Here is a 20,713-nt window from a genome sequence, read left to right on the forward strand (position 1 = left end):
CTTGTTTGGTTTTGTTGTCTTGGAGAGTTAATTACTCTCCTACTCCAAGACACTAGCCTGATCTAAATTGGTGTTTCAGAGCCCTAGTAAATAAAAGTTACTACGTTGATTTTACTTTAAGCGTTAATTTTATGGTTTTTCTTAAAGACAAAAGGTAGCGGAAATGAAACCAATGGTGTGTAGACTCGACTCAAACCACTACAAAGATGCACCTAAGATGATTTATGCTACTTTTATCTTTCAATGAAACTCCTAACTAAGAGAGTTGGAAAATGCAAATTTTATAGAAAACAACTTTCTTAGTAAAGACAATCAAAGAAACAATTCTCTTTATCTTTCCAAGCATACAAACATGACCACTCCTTACGTGCACGAAAAATTCTTTTTCTTTCAAAATACTCCAAAGCTACTTGAAACAAAACTTTTCAAAGGAGATGTTTTTGTATTTTTCTTATTTAATAAAGCATATAAATCTATTTTAACAAAATCAATCTCAAAATCTATAAAATCTATGAAAAATTGACTTACAAGCAAATCAAAAGGAAATTTACTCTAAAGCAAACCTAACGAGGCAAAAGCCTACAAGGATGATTCTAGGTTGTTTTACTTGACCACAATCAAGCCAAGGACCAGCTAATGCAGAATCAAAAGACCAATCAAATCTCAAATCTTTTTGTTCTTTTTGTAAAATGGAATTCAATACTCAATCAACAAGCACTTCGAAATTCGCCAAAGAGACAACTCAAAGGTAAGTTGCTCTCACAGGTAGACTTTTATGACAGGTCCAACTCCTAAGAAGGCTGACAAAACCAGAGAGATCTAAGGCTTGACAACTTCTACCGCCGAATTCACTACAGGACCTACTCAAAAATCAAACCCTAGGGCTTAAATTTCTATGAAATCCACTAAAACACTCAATGCTATCGAAACAAGTTCAGGTGAAGATCTTTGACAGGAGACTAATGGATCTGGGCAGTAAAAACTAAGAAAAAGCAAAATCTAAGAGGAAAAATGTAAAAAATGGAAATTTCTTAATTTTTAGCAGGGTACGCAGGCAACCTGTTAAGACAGGTGCGGGCCCGCTCTGTGCACACAGCAACAGTGCGTACAGGTACGCACTGTGCAATACTCAGAGGGTGCGTACTACTGGAAAAACCAAGAAAAACTAAATTCAATCTAACCCTAAGCTAACCCACCCAAATACAAAGTCACAGAGCCAAAAACCAGAAAATAAATGACTTTTCTCATATCAAAGTTGCATACAAAGGAAAAAACTTTCACATCAATGGATTCCCCAGTAGAGTCGCCATTTTGTCAGGCGGAAAGAGTCGATAGTGCGGACACAACCAATCTCCCTAGGAGCCTAAGACTCTCTAGTGACAAACAAGACAAACAAGAGCAATCCTTCTCTAAACATGCATTTACTATACGAGAAATCAAGTGTTTAGATCCTACCTGTAGTCCAACGCTGTTGTAGCAGTCTAGCCTCGCTGATCCGGATGAGCTCCTCCTTCACTTCGAAACCTGCATTCACTAACAATCAAACGATTAAATAGCACTTGATAATCTCATAAAATAAAACATATTTAACACATAGACCAAGGAGTACATGAAACAACTCATAAATAAAAAGTTATTGAGAAGAATGGACTCATTTGCATTAATAGGAAACAAAAGGAACAATTACAACCTGAGCCTTGGTGTTGTGCAAGTCCCTCCCAGGGTCCATCAAGAGTTCTCCTTTACTTTGACAAAGCTCACCCACTTCCAAATAGAACAAGCAAAGATGGTAATCTCTCCTCACAAGCTTCTAAATGGGAGTCCTAATTCCAGCAGCATCTACCCTTAGAAATGTTTAGCTTTCAACCTCCTCTCCTTCTGGCCCAATGCCTGTATTTATAGTGTTCAAGAGGAAGTTAATCAGGTCCACCATCAATGGGATAATCCCCTCTTTGGATGGGATAGCTCCCTTATTGATGGGATAAGTTCCTCTTTGGTAGGGATACATGAACCATCTAGAGGCGCTTCATACACGTCAAACATACTTCTAGAAGCCTCTAGAAATGACCACAAGTAACTTTTTTGGAGTGAAACTTGCGCCTTTTGACCTTTACAGGGGTACGCACCTGCCCCTTTACATACAGAGCGTACAAGTACGCAGTTTTTGTGGACATCAGGTGCGTATACGCAGGTAAGGCCGAGAGAATCTGCGTACCCAGAGATAAACACATTTACAAAGACTTTCTCTCTTTTTGGAGTTTGACATGGAGAGCAGAGGCGTAAGACTTGCCCAGGAGGATAGCATGACCGTTGATAGAGCCATACTAACTGTAAATAGCCATGGTGACATTTTTTAGTGTAACAGTACATAGTCCAGCAGAAGGAGAAAGTGCAGTGGTACGCAGAGAAGCAGAAGGATACGGTGCGGATCTGCGCAGTTCAGGCACAGAAAGAATGCGGATATCTACAGGTTTATATCGATGAAGTTGCGAACCTGTCTTGAAACATTTGTTGGCTGTCTTTTATCTATTGCTGTAGAGTTCTGGGTTTAGATTTCTGGTGTTACTTTTCTGTTAACAACATTCTGAGAAGTTGGGTGATTCATTGGTTGATTGTATAAGGAGATTGGGTGATTTTCATGTACTTGGTGATTATTTGATCTTCTTGGATCCAGTCTGAAAATTAATGAAACGTGGTCCTTAAAGAAGTAGAAGAGCAAAGGGGGTTGTAGCCCCCTTCCAAGATAGACTGGAAAACGAGAGAGAGTTGTAGCTCTCTGCAGGTTGCAGCCTGCGTATTGGTAAAGGACTGCACCAGTACAAAATACTTGTAAAAGAAGTTTCTAATTGAAAGAAGATAGAGACATATTGCAGCAGGTGGTTTTCACCCACATTGGGTTTCCACCTTATATCTAGTGTTCTTTGGTGTGCTTATCTATTTTTCTTGTTCTTGTTCATTATTATATGTCACTGACATACAAATTAATAATCAATATCTGAAGAATAAATTAAAGTATAAATCTGGAAGGCATATTGAAATGAATTTAATAATATTGATTCACCCCCCCTCTCAGTATTATTTCCAACAAGATCTGGGTACTAAACCAATGGGAGTGTCTGATGAAGAATGGAAGAAGTTGGATCGGAAGGCAAAGAGAACAATATGATTGTGTGTCTCAGACTCAGTATTGTTGAATGTGTCAGGGGAAGCTACGGCGAAGGCTTTGTGGGACAAGTTAGGGACTTTGTACCAATCTAAGTCTCTGGTGAATAAACCGTTCCTGCGGAAAAAGTTGTACAACCCCAGGATGAAAGATGGAGACTCGATGACAAAGCATCTGAATGCATTTAATACTGTGGTAATTCAGTTATTATTTGTTGATATTAAAATTTCATATGAAGATAAGTGCATTAGTTTTTTGTGTTCTCTACTAGATTCCTGGGATAGTCTGGTTAGCAATAGGTAGCAATGCAACTACCTTGCAGTTTGATGAAATAGTCTCATCCTTGTTGATGAAGGAAATGAGACAGAAAAATATGGAGAGCCAGAATGGTGATGCCTTGTCTATACGAGGATGGTCCCAGAACAGAAACAAAAATAAGTCATCGAGTGGGAGATCTAAATCTCCAGGAAATCCTGTAAAGGTGGTGTGTTGGAAATGCGGAAAGGAAGGGCACTACAAAAGGGACTGTAAATATAAATCTCCTGATAAAGGAAAGGGATCTGATGATGCTCCTTCTGCAAAGGCGAAAACCACCTCACATGTAGGTGGGGATGTGTACTTGGCTTCTTCAAGTACACATGTAGATCATGAGGCATGGTTGATTGACTCAATGCATCCTTTCACTTCACTCCCCATAGGGAGTGGTTCTACGAGTATGAGAAATATAATGGTGGTGATGTCTTCTTGGGGGATGACCGGAAGGCTAGAATCATTGGTCGAGGAAAAGTAAAGTTGAAGTTGCAAGGTGGAAGAGTTAGAACACTTCTGGGTGTTCTGCATATTCCTAAATTAGCCAGAAAACTGATTTCTATAAGCAAGCTGGATGATGCAAGTGTAAATATAGTTTTCGAGAAGGATACCTGCAAGATGGTTGGGGGAGCACTGGTATTGATGTGGGGAGGTTTGATTGGAACTCTGTACAAGCTGCAAGGTAGCACTATTGTTCATGGGTGAAACAATTCTATGGTTCCTGAAAGTGATCTAGTGGTCTCTGGAGAGAAGACCATGTTGTGGCATCAGAGGCTTGGACATATTAGAGAGAAGGGACTTCAAATACTTCATGGTAAAGGTATGGTAGAAGGTATGAGTAACAGCTCTCTGGATTTTTATTTCTGTGAAAATTTTGTATATGGGAAGTAGAATTGGGTGAGTTTCCCCTCTAGTGGTAAGAGGGAGAAATAGATATTAGAGCTTTTGCACAGTGATGTGTTTGGACCTGTGAAGGTTCCATCACTGGGTAAGTTTGTGTACTATGTATAATTTATAGATGAATTCTCAAGGAATACATTGATATATTTCCTTAAGAAGAAATCTGAAGTCTTTGACAGGTTTAAAGAATTTAAGGCTCTGGTGGAAAACCAGACAAAGAAGAAGATAAAGGTGCTGAGGACAGATAACCGTGGAGAGTTTTGCAATAAGGAATTTGAAGAATTATGTAAGAAGTGTGGTATAGCATGACAGAAGACTACTCCATATACACCTCAGCAAAATGGAGTTTCAGAAAGAATGAACAAGACGTTGATGGAAAGGGCAAGAAGCATGCTCAGTGGTGTCGGGTTAGGACAGGAATTCTGGGAAGAGGCAGTGGAGACAACATGTTACCTAGTCAACAGATCACCTTCATCAGTGTTGGAGGATAAGACTCCACAAGAGGTGTGGACTGGTAAGAAACCCTCTGTTTCACATCTGAGGGTATTTGGATGTGATGCATATGTACATGTTCCAAAGGAGAAACGAACCAAGTTGGATAGTAAATCTGAAAAGTGCATCTTTATTGTGTATAAGGATGGTTTAAAAGGTTGTAAGCTTTGGAACCTAGTAACAAGGAAGGTTGTGTACAACCAAGATGTGGTGTTTAGAGAGGTGAAAGATGTTATTAAACATGAATTCCAACCAAAGGAACCTAAGAAGATAGATTTTGAGCTAAAGGAGGAAGAATCAGACTCTACAATAGAGGAAGCAGAAGATGAATCACCACAAACTCTAGGTGTGAGAAGATCAGTTCGAGAAAGAAGGCAACCAGAAAGGTATATTCCATTGCTTTCTGTTCAAATTTTGCTTTATCTATTACTGATGATGATCCCAGAACTGTGAAGGAATTAGTAGATTCATAGGATGGAAAACTCTGGAAAGAGGCCATGGTTGATGAAATGGCATCTTTGCACAAAAATGAGGCTTGGGATCTGGTGGAGTTGCCAGCAGGAAGGAAACCCATTAGCAGAAAATGGGTATTCAAGAAGAAGACAAATGTAGAAGGAAAGGTGGAGAAATATAAAGCTCGGTTGGTAGCAAAAGGTTATTCCCAGGTGTCAGGAATTGATTTTGGTGCTATTTTTTCTCCTGTTGCCAAGGTAACTTCTATTAGATTACTTTTGTTTGTTGTTGTTGCTTTTGATTTGAGGTAGAACAAATGGATGTGAAGACAACATTTTTTCATGGAGATCTAGAAGAGGAGATCTACATGAAGCAACCTGAAGGCTTTGCAGTGAAGGGTAATAAAGAACTAGTCTGCAAGTTAAAGAAGTCTCAGTATGGGTTAAAACAGTCACCAAGAATGTGGTATCACAAATTTGATATATTTATATGGGGACTTGGATTCACCAGAAGCAAAGCATATCACTGTGTGTATTTTAAATTAATTGGTGACTATGTTATTTATCTGGTCTTGTATGTGGATGATATGTTGCTGGTTGGAAATGACAAAGAAATTATCCAGGATTTGAAGACCCATTTGTCCTCCAAATTCGACATGAAAGATCTTGGTGCTGCAAACTATATTTTGGGCATGGAAATTAAAAGAGATCGGACAAATAGGAAGCTCTGGTTAAACCAGAGGAAGTATGTCGAGACAATATTGCAGAGGTTTAATATGCAAGATAGTAAACCATTGAAGGTTCCTATTCCTGTAGGTGTAAATTTATCTGTTGAACAGTGTCCCAAGACACAAGAATAGGAAGAGGACATGTCCCGTGTTCCATATGCAAGTACAGTCGGTAACCTGATGTATGCGATGGTCTATAATAGATCAGACATTTCACATGCAGTGGGAGTATTGAGCAGGTTTATGTCAAAAACAAGGAAGGAGCACTGGACAACAATGAAGCGAGTTTTCAGGTATTTGTGTGGCACTAGTGATTATGGTTTGTGCTACCAAGGAAGACTAGGATTGAACAGAGTGTTGGATATTCGTGGCTTTGTTAATGCAGACTGGGCTGGAGATTTGGATCAGAGAAGATGTAAAAGTGGGTATGTGTTTAACCTATTTGGAGGTGCAGTTAGTTGGATGAGTAAGAAACAATTTGTAGTGGCACTATCAACTACAGAGGCAGAATACATGGTAACCACTCATGCAAGCAAGGAAGCAGTTTGGTTGCAGAGATTGTGTTCAAGTATGGGGTTAGTATAGGGATTTATAAGGATAGATTGTGATAGCCAAAGTTCAATTTTATTGGCAAAGAACCCTGCATATCATTCAAACACAAAGCACATTGATGTTCAGTATCACTTTGTGAGGGATATGATAGAAGACAAAAGGGTGTTTCTGGTAAAGTTGGACACTTTGAAAAATATTGCAGATGCATTGACAAAATTTGTGAGCTCTGAGAAGTTCTCTTGGTGTAGAGAAACAATGGGTGTTGCAGGGCTAGATAAATGACTAAGCTCTCTCATGGCCCCCTGTGGAAAGAAAACAACAAGTGGGAGAATGTTGGGTTGTGTTATATTCTTTCCACGACTAGCCCACGTAGTTAACCGGGGGGTTAGAAGGGGGGCAGAGCCCCCCCTTCGTTGCGCCAATTGCGTAGTGGGGGGGGTCACAGGGGGTTTGAGGGGTGCAGGTAACTCCACTTTATGGGGTTTGGGGTAGCGCCCTGGATTTTTTTTTTTGGACCCTATATTAGGTTTGGCGGACCTACCTATGCTTTTGTGCATGATTTTCGCACATGGTTTTGGACACGATGGTTTTTGGTCAATGGTATTGGATGCTTCAGAATGTATAAATATGTATTGTAACATTGAAAGGAACAAAATGAAAAATCAATCTAGTAGTCCCAGTTTTGGGATCCAGGGGAAAATCTTTGTGTATATGTGTTTTATGTGTTATGCTCTCACATTGTTTATTTTTTGTGTTTTAGAATTCGTATGCAGGTAATTTCTGTACGGGGTTAAAACCTACAATCATCAAACTATAGCATATGAATTTTCATAATATTGCATGACCTTATCAAACATAAGATAGGGTCACTACTATATCAAATAAAGTTACTATAATTATTAGGGTCATGATAATATGAAATAGGGTTAGTTCACATTACACAACGATTATAGCCTAGTCATGAAGATAGCCTTGCAAACGTGGTTTCTACACATCAAATATTCACACATGACAAATATTATATTCATTGTCACATAATGATCATGTGAGTCATAAAACAGAACTACGAGGCATCATAATCATGCGAGCCATAACATCTAACCACTAAAATATGAAGAAATTTCACAAGCATCTGTGTCATAACATCAAGACACAAGAATGTATGTGAACCATACCAAAGGTGTCAAGCAAGATTGTTGGGATAGGGTCCCCTGGGTCAGTTTTGGGGTTAAAATAACCCAAGTTTTGATGCATATTTTGTAACTAATGTAAAGTATCTGTGATTTGTGGATGCATAGCATGTAGATGGTTAGGAGTAGAAGGGATTTTATCCCCTTGTTTATGTAAAGTTTGAGTCAACTTTGATACCCACCCATGGTCCGTAGACCATGAGATTGTATAAGTAGGTGTATCTTAGAGAGTCTAAGTCATGAGGAAGATAATTATGGATTTAATGGGTCAATAGAAGAGAAGTATTAGCACAAAGAAGTGGGTTAGATAGGAGATAAATGCTCTGCAGCTAAGTGCGCAGAGGCCTAGGTAGAGTCCGTAGCTGACTGTGTGGACCCCTGCAGCTGAGTGCATAGGGTAGTTTTGAGTCTGTAAAGTTGAATTGAAGATCAATAAAGAATATTACCAAAGAAATACTGTGTATATCTATTTATTTATGTTTACGATATATGTTGTGGATGAATAATGTGTTTATGAAATATTGATCTAATGATGCATGATTCACTTAAATAAGTCTCAATAGATGTACGCAATGCATGTTAAGTACTTCCGTGAAGATTTTGATGAATTATGTTATGTTTTATAAATAACTTAAGTAGATATGCACGAACACTAATCTAGGATTGTTCTCTAATGTGCGTAAGTTGATAAATCAACTAATCAAGGTTCGCAAAAGTGAAGGTCTAAATACTATTTGAATAGAGTTGCAATACTGAGCCCTAAGGGCTTATCGATCTGTGAGAAGGAATATCTAGGGTGCTGAAATACATCACACTTGTCCCGGATGGAAAAACTTGGTTCTTGCATCCCCCCATATTGCTTTGGGTGAGATTGCAGCCTGTGCTACGTGGGTTGTTTCTGAAAGGGCCAGTAGTGTAGGGATTTATTGAATTGAGGCTTTTGTGATCCATATCAAGTTGGAGAGAATTTTTTGGCGTAAATCACATGATATTTATTTTGTCGACGCATTTCGAATGAACCAGTGTGGTTCATCATCAGGACAAGTTGAAGAATTAGAGCCAACTTTGTCGTTAGTCATTTTAACTGTTACCTGACATGCAAAGTTGGATATGATTCTTCAACTTGTTATGATGATGAACCACACTGGTTGGTTCGAAATGCATCGACAAAAGAAATATCAAGTGTAGGGATTTGTTGGTTGACATAGCTAACTTTGAACTTGGGTCAGGACCCCCCTAGTCCAACAAATGGTTCCATTGTCAGGACCGGGATCTGCTTGAAGGAGATGTGTGATGTCGCATCATTGGAACCTGAAGAAGAAAGAAATTGAAAAGTGGCTGGATAGAAAAATTCACGAATTCATGGCGTAGGAAAACAAGAATCCGCGCCTATCAAAGGAGCGATGGTTAGATAGATATGTATATGGATATACACGAAATTTTCTTCTGTACCTTCCTGATTGAATTATACGAGTGGTTAGCTAAGTTGGCAGAAGGTCAAGGGAGGTGGAGGCTTGATGGTCCAATAGTATGGACTCCAGAGCTGGTACGACGATTAGAAGCCTTTGAAAAATAGATCGTGTGGGCTGTCGATCACTGGTTCGATCAAAAAATAGGAGGATTTGTTACAGAATTCGCAATTGATACCCCAGTCATCTACATTGAAGTGGAGTGATGATTTTTCAAGGGACCGCAAGGTAAGTATTTAAGATCTTTGAATACCTGGATCAAAATGCTTTTATGTGAAAAATGGGTTATGCCATTTTCGATCTTTAGAGCTACGCTAAGTGTAAAATTATTTATAAATCGAGAAGGATAGGGGCCGAAGTATAGTCCCTTGATTGGACTTCCTATAAGTGACGGCAAAGGGATGGAAAGGAGTCCGTCATGAAGTGTTGTCCAGCTGATAACATAGGCTTTTCTACAGAAACATCATCCATCCACTCCACCTCCACCTCCACGACATATAGCTTCGCCCACACCTCCACCACCACCACCATTCATCATGTCGAACACAATGAAGCTGCTGATTTTCAAGGGTATAGGGAGTGAAGATACAGAGCAATTTTGGTTTGTTGTGAATGTTGTGTGGACAACGTAGCAAATTACTAATGACAATATAAAGAAGGCACAATTGGTTACCGCTCTGCAGGATCGCGTACTGACTTGGTATATTAAGTATTGTTATGATAATCCTCTGGCAATGCTAGCAGAGACTAAGGCTGCTTTAAACAAAGAGTTTAGTAAGCCTAAGTCTGACTTGCAGTCAGTAGTTGGATTCAAGGAAATCATGATGAGGGTTGATGAGACGCCTCGGGAATAAGATCAAAGGTTGAAATGCGTAATTTGAGAAGCTACCACACATCTCACAGATGGTCAACAAAGCGAATGGTTTACAACTTCTCTTCTAACCCACCTGAGGATTTCTCTGTCACAATAGAAGATAGGAACTCAGGCAAAAGCCCTAGAAATCGTGATGAGGTTGCATGCAACCCCTATTTAGGATGCGACCTTGGGGGTACAACAAATTCACTCTCAATTACAAAGCCTCTACTTAGAGTTGCAGATCTTGAAGAAAGACAAGGAGACTAAATAAGAGGTTCGCGTGGAAGTCTAGTGTCTGAAGTGTAAGAGCCAAGGGCATGATAAAGACCATTGTCCCATATTCATGAGTTATATCATAGGAGGGGTACCAATCCCCCTGAGGCCATAAGTTGCATCAGGGCTAAGCGTGGGGGCTACACTATGGTGCGCTATCTGTCAAGTTGTTGGACAACATGTGACGAATAATTGTCATTTGCTTCAAAAGTTCGTCCAGACATCGCAACAGCTGTTCTGTAACTTCTATAAATCTGTGGGCAATGATGAGTGCCATTGTCCCAGCTATGAGTTGATGATGGAAAGAACACCTACATAATGAATGCAAGCAGAAACTCGACCTCCAGAGTAGGGTTCTGAAGGAGCACGTGGAGGTTCTCAGGGACAAGGATGAGGCCGAGGAGGGGGAAGGCCTAGTAGAGGTTGGGGATAGGTTATTTGTTACAAATACGAGACACTAGAAACTACGCATGGGAGTGTTAGAATCAGACACGCCCGTCATGTCAATACTTCAGCCAGTTTGATCACACTATAGAAGAATTCCTAGTGCTAATAGCTAAGATGTAGGAGAAGAAGGTGTAGCCTCAGGAACCTCCAGAAAAATTACAAGTGATGAGAGGTAATTCCCGCGAGAGGATCATAGCATTAATATAGTGCTGAGGAGTGGAATAACAACTGGAAATGATAAAGGAAGACAAACTGAAGAGGACAGATGGGTCCGCAAGGCCCCAAAAAAAGAAGTTCGTTTTGATCTAGAGCACGCGAAGGAAACATTTATGGTGCCCAAGAAAAGCTTCGATGAGGCATCCACCTCAAGAAGTCAGGGAAAGATACAAGACACCAGTGCAAAGGTTGATACATCTATGCTGACCACGTTCTTGGAGACCTACATGAAATTGCTGCATGACAACAACGTTGTGAAAGGCCTACAGGAGCTAATAAACAAATGCAATAGCAAAGAGAACGTCCATGATGGTTACTGTGTAAACATAAAAAATTGGCAAATATAAGGCAAGAACAGGGTGCGAGATGAGGCTCATGATGCAAATAGGAGATTATGTGAACGTTTTTCCAAAAAAATCATGGGAATGAATGGGGAGACATGTGCTGCAATGGTATTCGATTCAACTCAGGATGGCGAACCAATAGAAGATCATCTCTATGGGATGATTATATCGAGTAACAGTTGACATAGAAGGGGCGAGCACGATGGATGATTTTGAAGTAATAGAGATCATTGATGACAGTAATCCATACCCAACACTCCTAGGAATTGATTGAGCCATTGACATGAATAGGGTGATCAACCTGACAAAGAGAACAATGACATTTGAAAGGAAATCACTTCGAGTTGTAGTGCCATTGGACCCTGCAGAAGGGGCACGTACGCTAAACCGGTCCGCGATCATGAAGAAAGTGAAGATGAACTGGATCAGATCTACAAAATAACAACGAGCGACCAAGACTGGATCAACCCAACGCTAGATGGGAGGATCACATGGGATTAGGAGAGTTCTTGTACCTCTGATTTAGATGAAGAGTTGGAGCATTGGCAGAATCAATTACATTAAGTATCCATGTTGCGATGCAATATGATGACAAAAGCGTTGTGTTGCATTTCTTCGGAGGTAAGGAGCTTACCTTATTATGATGGTTAACTGGCGTGGATAAGTTTTTGGATGCGTTTGAGTGTGAATTCCCTGAGCTTCACCGCTTCCAAGCATTAGATTTTGCATTGCGCGCTACACCCGTGTGATGGTGGGGTATGCACAAGGATAACTTTGATGGATGGCGGGACTATAGAAGGATGATGAGATTGAGGTTTGGATGTCCTAACACTTGATTGTCTGAAAAATATGATGGGAGGGATGATCCATGCAATCACCTAGCAAAATGGATTAAATCTTATGGAATGGAGACACAGCCGGAGTGGGTAAACTTATTTTTCCATACTTTGGATACAATTCCCATGAACTGGTATCTGGAAATGGAGCTCCTCCATGACACCACGGAGTGGGATATATTGAGGTAAGGGTTCGTAATGACCTTTGGTTTTGAATATGGCTTCGTGATCATTGATGAAGCCATGTAGGAGATTAAGGCAATTATCTTCAAAATGTTACAAGAACCTTTGGAGTGGGTCCACCCAAATTAGAGCACCCAGCTGCACCAGGCGCTGGAATGTTATAATGTGACAGCTGAAGGGGAGGATGAAGATCTAAGGAATATTAACATTCCAAAAGCAGAAGGACATCACGAAGTCAAGGGCATAAAAGTAGACAACCCAGATATCATCGTTCCTTTGAAAAAAAGGCAAGTAAACATTTGTATTGATGCAAAACCAAAGTTTGCAAAGATTGGCAATTATTGGGATGACGCTACTCTGGATAAGGTTGCTAAGCTACTCCGTGAATATCAGGACCTATTCCCTACTAGGTTTTCAGCTTTGAAGGGAATAGTAGGAGACTTGGGTGTGATGAAAATCACTTGAAGCCAAAGGCGAACCCTGTTAATCAAATTTCGTATTTCCTTAATCCCAAATATAAGGAAAAGGTTCACTTAGAGTTGGATAAGATACCTGATAATGGATACATGTTGCAGATACCAGATCACGCCAAATTTGAAGAAATGCATCTTTTATGATCCCTTTGGAATCTTGTTGGGTCATGTGGTGTGCAAGCAAGCGTTGATGGTGGATCCTGCAAAGATCACATTTATAGTGAATCTGGAGGCCCCAAGGAATGTAAAGCAGTTGTGCGCAATGTTGGGACATACGGGATATTACAGGAAATTTATCCAAGCACATGCTCAGTTTATCGCGCCTATGGAGAAACTAATAAAGAAGGATGCAACATTCTGTTGGGATGAAGAATGTCAAAGTAGCTTAGATGTTTTGAAATAAAATATGGTCACCATGCCAATCTTGGTATTCCCGAATTGGAAGAAGGAATTTCACGTACATGTTGATGCCTCTTGCATTGCATTGAGTGCAATGTTAATGCAAGGCAATGAAGGAGAGATTGACCGCCCTTCAGCCTTCACGAGTAGGAAATTATCGAAGGCCGAGAATAATTACTCAATGACTGAGTGCGAAGTTTTTGCTATGGTGTACACGCTATAAACGTTTAGGAACTATCTGTTAGGAGGTCACTTGAAAATGTACACGGATGATTCTTGCTTGAAATACTTGGTCAATAAGCCTTTGTTGGGGGGGAAGATTAGCAGACAGTCGTTGCTATTCCAGGAGTATGAATTTGAAGTAATTGTAAAAGCCAAAAGGTTAAATGCAAGGCCTAACCATCTATCGTGGATCGAAATAGGATAGGAGCCCAATAATCTGGAGGAATGGTTTCCAGATATGCAACTCTACATGGTGCGCGTAGCGAATAATCTTTTTGCCGATATTATTCACTTTTTGACTACAACGATGGCACCGGAAGGGTACACAATTCAACAAAAGAAGGAACTCGTAGTGTGCGCAGTAGACTTTTCAGTTATTGTGGGACATCTGTATAAGATTGGTGTAGATGAAATATTGAGAAGATGTGTGCTAGATTTTGAGAGAAATAGCATTCTCGCAGAGGCTCATGGAGGGGTTGTGGGAGGACATTATGCAGGAAAGGTGACTGAGCAGGAGATTTTGTGCGCAGGGCTATGGTGGCCAACACTGCATAAGGATTCCAAAGTGTATTGTAAAGCATGCAATGCGTGTCAGAGAATGGGCAAACCATCGCGAAGGGATGAATTTCCATTACAACCTCAAGTATCATTGCAACCATTTGAAAAATGGGCGATTGATTTTGTTGGGCCAATTCAGCCCCCAAGGAAGAAAACAGGTGCACGCTATATCATCACGATGGAATATCTAACCAGATGGGCAGAGGCACAACCAATTAAGGATTGTACAGGAGCTACAACAATAAAATTTTGTTTGAGTATGTCTTAACTAGGTTTAGCTGTCCAAAAGTGCTGATGAGTGACAGAGGTATGCACTATCTGAATGAAACAATCAGCACATTAACATAGGAATTCTAGGTCTATCATCATAAGAGTATGCCATATCACCCATAGGACTATGGAACTATTGAAGCCTTCAACAAGATTTTGGAGAATGCGCTAGGATGTGTGTGTACCTACAGTACTATGGGCGTGTAGGACTACTTGCAAGAAGCTAAGAGGACAAACACCGTTCAAATTGTTCTATGGTGTAGAAGCTGTAATGCCAATGGAGTATGTTGTGCCTAGTCTGTGCATAGCTGCTCTCACAGATATGGAAGATCGCGAAGCCTTGGAGGAAAGGCTCACATAGTTTATGGACCTTGAAGAGGACCGATTCTTGGTTGGATTCCATGATTCATCAAGTATAGAAGGAACGTGAAAAGGCATGGCACGACCGACACATCAAGCTTCACACATTCAAGGTAAATGATTTAGTCTTGTTATATGATATTAATTTCGCTAAATTTCTGGGTAAATTTCAGATGCAATGGCTGGGGCCATATATTATCAAAGAAATTAGTGATGGAGGCACAGTTCAGCTCACGAAGCTGAATGGAGAAAATTTTCTGAGAAGTGTGAATGGAAGCCGATTGAAGTTGTATACAGGGGATCTTGTGCAATGACTATATGGCAACAAGATAGTCTTAGTGCTCCAGGTGATTGCAAGGGAGTGCAGGACTATAAAATACACTACTAGGTTTGGAGGACTATGTAGTAGGTGGGTTGCGTGAAAAATGGTGAAGTTGCAACATAAGAAACCGCGTGCCGGAAGCTACACCATGGAGGAAGGTGCCGTGCAGTGCAACAGAAAAGTGACCGTTGGAGTCATTGTTCATGATTTGACAGCTAGAAGATGGTTAAGAGGAGTGGGTTGGCAGTATTTAAGGCCAAAATCTTTGAAGATATGTTGCCAAAACAAAATTCATTGTCAGAATTTGGGGGGAACAGTTGGATTTGAATTCAAAAACCCCTATAAATTATGTGTGCCGGTCCAACAGAGAACGCTTTGCACCCTTAGAGCTTTTGCTGAAATTTTTTGTCTATCGCTTATGAGCCAAGCGTTTTGGGAGGAATTCTTCATCCACACAGACGTTTCTCTGGAAGCCCATGATTTTTTTAAAGAAATGATGGCTTCCACCAACCCCGCTGCAACAGAAGTGCTACAGTGATAGTATGATGAAGTTAGGGCAATGACGCACTCCATCACACCAACACAACACCTTGCAAAATTACAGGCGGGGAAGCAGCTCCTCGCACAGGTAGCAGCAGCACAGAAGAAGAAGGCCTTGTCAAAGGCTAGATTTCCTTGTTAAAGGTCAACTACAAATAAATTAGTCGAAGAGGTCAAGTAGGCAGCCATGCAGAGCGCTATCGAGGTTACAGTAGTTCAGGTGGAGCTGGGGGATCTTAACAGCGCTAGCAGAGTGACTCGGGGGCTAGTTACAATCTTTATGTTGGGGGCCTGTTGGGATGGGGTCCCCTGGGTCAGTTTTGGGGTTAAAATAACCCAAGTTTTGATGTATACTTTGTAACTAATGTAAAGTCTTCGCGATTTGTGGATGTAGAGCACGTAGTTGGTTAGGAGTCAAAGGGGCTTTAGCCCCTTGTTTATGTAAAGTTTGGGTCGGCTTTGAGACCCACCCATGGTTCGCGGACCATGGGATTATATAAGTAGGGGTGTCTTAGAGAGTCTAAGTCATGAGGAAGATAATTATGGATGTAATGGGTCAATAGAAGAGAAGTCTTAGCACAGAGAAGTGGGTCAAATAGGAGAGAAAGGCTCTATAGCTGAGTGTGCAGAGGGCTAGGTCGAGTCCGCCACTAAGTGTGCAGGGTAGTTTTGAGTCTGTAAAGTTGAATTGAAGATCAATAAATAATATTACTGAATAAATATTGTGTATATCTGTTTATTTATGTTTACTTCTATTTACGATATATGATGTGGATGAATAATGTATTGATGAAATATTGATCTAATGATGTGCAATTCACTTAAATAAGTCTTAATAGATGTACAAAATTCATATTAAGATTTTCCATGAATACTGTGATGAATTATGTTATGTTTTCTAAATAGCTTAAGTAGGTCTATGCAAACACTAATCTAGGGTTGTTCTCTGATGTGCGTAAGTGGATAAATCAACTAATAAAGGTCTGCAAAAGCCGATAGTAGACCTTCGCAAAGATATGAAGATTGTTTGAATAGACTTGCAATACTTATCCCTAAGGTCTTATCAATCTGCACGAAGGCAGATCTAGGGCGCTAAAAGACATCACACTCATCTCTAGATGAAGAAACTTGGTTCTTGCATTCCCCCATACTGCTTCGGGTGAGACTGCAGCCTGCGCTATGTGGGTTGTTTCTGAAAGGTCCAATAGTGTAGGGATTTGTTGGTTGGTGCAAATAACTCTGAACCTTGGTCAGGACCCCCCTAAGCCAACAGAGATGTATAAATATCATGTCACAAAGATAAGCAAGTCCTTCTCTTGAATGCAAATTATACCATAAATGAGTCACAGAGAAGTCACTTAGTGTGCCAAGATAGAATGTGAACTATATAGAAAATATATCGACCACTGTTGACTTTTGTAATGTGAGCTAGATCATACGTGCCTCAGAGTGAGAGCTACTATAAATGCCATAGATTGATATGAGCTAGAACTGAGCCTTTGATTTAGTGTGAGCATCAACAAAACACGTGAGCTAACATTACAAATCATGGAGAAGAAATTCGAATCAAAGGTGTTGGAGTGGACCACAGATAATTTAAATGCGAGCTGGATATATATGCAACCTTCAAGAACAAATTCGTTTCTTTAGACAACATAGGCAAGGCCTTAATTAATTGATGCAGTGCTTCATGTAAGTGACATGATAAAATCATGATATATAAGGCCTTATTTATATAAAACAAAGCGGTGCCTTTTGGTGCCAAAGTAACCCTTTTTTGTTGACGCCGACTTGATTTGATTCTTATATAAATAATTATTTTCCACTTAATCATTTGACAAGTTGAATTAAGGATGTTTGGACCACCACTAAGTTATGAAATAGTACCACACTCATTAATAATAATAAGAGTGTCCAATATATTAATATTAATTTTATTTATTTTTATTTTCCTTTGACCATTATAAATTCTCTTTTTAGGGAATAATGGCCTTCATTTGGGCTCTATGGGAAATTGATCACATAACTACCCAAATTTCAACACTCCCTCTCAACTAGGGAGGAATTTTCATCTGCATCAAAAGTATCATCTCAAATGTGCATGTTTGTTGCATCATGACTCATTTTGTCTCTTATTATCTCATCATGTCTCATAGAAGAAGAATAATACACAACCAAACGTAGGGGAGATCAATCCTCCAAGCCCTACTAGTCTCTAAGTCAAATCTCATGACCTTCATCTCCGCTATATCAACAATCCATCCATCTCATCATATGTCAACACAACTCGTCTCGTTAGATAGTAAGCTAAACAATGCTATCTCAATCTAAAGAATAATATCATCATAGGGGAGCTCTGACTACCACCCTATCTCCATGGGAAATAGGCGAGATCTACTTACCGTAAGGGTAAGGATCACACTCTATCCTATTGACCTGTGACAATCAATGAGATCAACTTAAGGATCATACTCTATCTTATTGACCTGTGAAAATAGATGAGATCAACTTAAGGATCACACTCTATCCTATTGACCTGTGACTAGATGAGATCAACTAAGATGAAACTCTATACTATCATCTAATGACAATAGGCGAGATCGACTTAAGGATCACACTATATCTGATTTTCCACTAATATTACCATCTATACCCTCAAGATTCAAGTGGTAGAACACCTGCATCCCATCACTTGAGAGAGATAATACTTACCATAAATGGTAATAATCACACCCTATCTCAAGTCACCTCAACCCATTAGCTAGATGAGGAGGAAAAATCCCAACAAAACCAGCTTGTTGGCAGGATTCCATCCGTGATATACTCTACCAAGTCCCAAAATTGATGGTAGGGGGAGATGCCCACACCCTACAATGACAATAGGTGAGATCAAATTACCATAGGGACAAGGATCACACCCTATCCTATTGTCCAGAGCTAGGTAAACCCTAATATCTCTCTAACTCAATTCCTCTCCATGTGAGCTCAAATAGGGAAGAAGAGCATAGCTCAATGTTCTCAATTAGTCATGACCCCTCCTTCCCATTAGTTCCTTCACTAGGATTACGACTGTTAGTCCTGGCCATAATGCATGACACTTAGAGAATATCGGGTCAACCACAAGCTTACAAGATGCAACGCAATGATCCAATTGTCTGCTTGTTCATCAATCAAAAAGTGATGGAGTCTCATAGCTCTTTTCTGCACCATATCCCAAATATAGTGATATCTGATCTCAATGTGTTCGAACATATCATGGAATACAAGATTCTCTACATATCATATCCCACAATATGTCATATTATATCATATTCATGCTCAACGTATGCTCAAATAACTCTCCAAATAGATTTATCAATCATACTGAATCACAAATAGTCATGTTAGCAACATTGCATACTACCACTCAAAACAAAAAAAAATCAGTACCTGTCTCATCTAGTAAATCATGGAAGACCTGAGGAAACACTTAGGTCTTCTCATCATCATCAACATATCCATATATTCTCTAGTATATCCCAATGGTTCTCAGATCATAAATTACCATCTTTGCAACATTCCAGTATACATATTTAGATTCTATATGACTCAAAGAACATATTGCAAATTAATAATCCATCTAGTTGTTGACTCACCATCAAAACTATATTTTAAGAGGAGGCTTTCTCAACCGCTTCATTGTAAACCATTATGCCAAGATTCTGCTAGCAAGCTTACCTTGACAAGGAAGTCATCATCTTCCTTTTGTTAAACTTTTGATCTCAAGAAGTGGAATAATCTTGGGTGTAAGGGTTAACTCCCTCTGGCACTAAATGTTGAGATGATCTTGGTTCTGTCAGAAATAAATTTTTAGCATACAAAACCAAATATCAAAGTCATACCTTCAATTATGAAGAGAGGCTAGGGACTGCATCAAATGTTTATCATGCCAAGCATGCTAAGGCTAGGGGACTTGCTAGAGTCCATATCAATCTTTCTTCATTCTATAATCACAGGTCTACTACTCATGCCAATCAAGGTCCTGAGATGACTACAAATATGCTTCTTCCTTAAATACATAATAGAGGAAGCTCACTTCACATATATTTGATAATAATGTGTTCAGCATAGCCTTATTTTTTTAAGAGCATATTTCTTATCATATTTTGAATCATATCATGGAAGTATCAGGAATTGCTACATCTCCATCATATATAATGGTCCTTGCATGTAGGAAATACGAACCTTATGTTGTATCCAATCTAATCCAACTGAATAGGAAGCCTCCTCAATCAATAAGCGAGATTGTAATCCTCCCTCTGAGGTCTTGAGCTCTTGTCCATTTAGTAAGTCATGGGATGGTTCTACATCATCCTCAATATTTAATATAGAGGACTTGATCCTTACATTCGTCAAATGTACCTATGACCCAAGAAAAAGATCAAGGACAAAAATAAATAACCAGAATGAAAGTGTACCTAGTGATACGGCAAGACTCTCATTTTTCTTTAGAATTAAGAGTGGCTCCTTCATTTTTTGCACCAGTTCACTCTTGGAGATAACCCTTCCTATATTATTCTTCAACTTGATGATCCTCTATATGGATCACATCCTCATACAAGAATTTAGTGAAATAAAGAAATACTCATCCAAGAAGAATCACCAGTGACCGAAAAGAATAAATTAACAAGAATAGTCACACACAAAGAGATGACATAAGTCTAGAAATTTCTTAACTTTAATATAGATTGTAAAAGGCTCTCATCTTGTTATAGACATTTTTGTGCCTAACAGCATGGAGCATGAAATGTCGATAATCTGAGGGATCCAAAGTCCCTAAACATGTTGTTCTCACCCTTAGAGGAACAAGGTCTGCAAACCACAGCACTGAAAATCAGTTCTCCACCTGAAAACACTCAAAAACAGGTTATTTCTGGATCATGTCAGCTGCTCCACTGAGCATCTGCGCTGAATGTCAACTGCTCCTCCTTGTACCTGCGCTGAAGGTCAAAATCAATGAAGGCTACCTGCGCTGGGCGAGATTGGCCAAGTGGCACAGTCATTCTGCAAGGTGTCAACTGCCCAGGAAGCTTCCAAACTGACACTTGGTTCAAGGAATTCGCCCTATGATGAGTAAGAGGGTCTTGATCTCCAAGTGGAAGCAAGATTCTCCAAGTGGA

Source organism: Pinus tabuliformis, chromosome 9 (assembly GCF_031772625.1).
Source record: "Pinus tabuliformis cultivar Carrire ecotype Pingquan chromosome 9, CPIR1, whole genome shotgun sequence".
In the NCBI taxonomy this organism is placed as follows: domain Eukaryota; kingdom Viridiplantae; phylum Streptophyta; class Pinopsida; order Pinales; family Pinaceae; genus Pinus; species Pinus tabuliformis.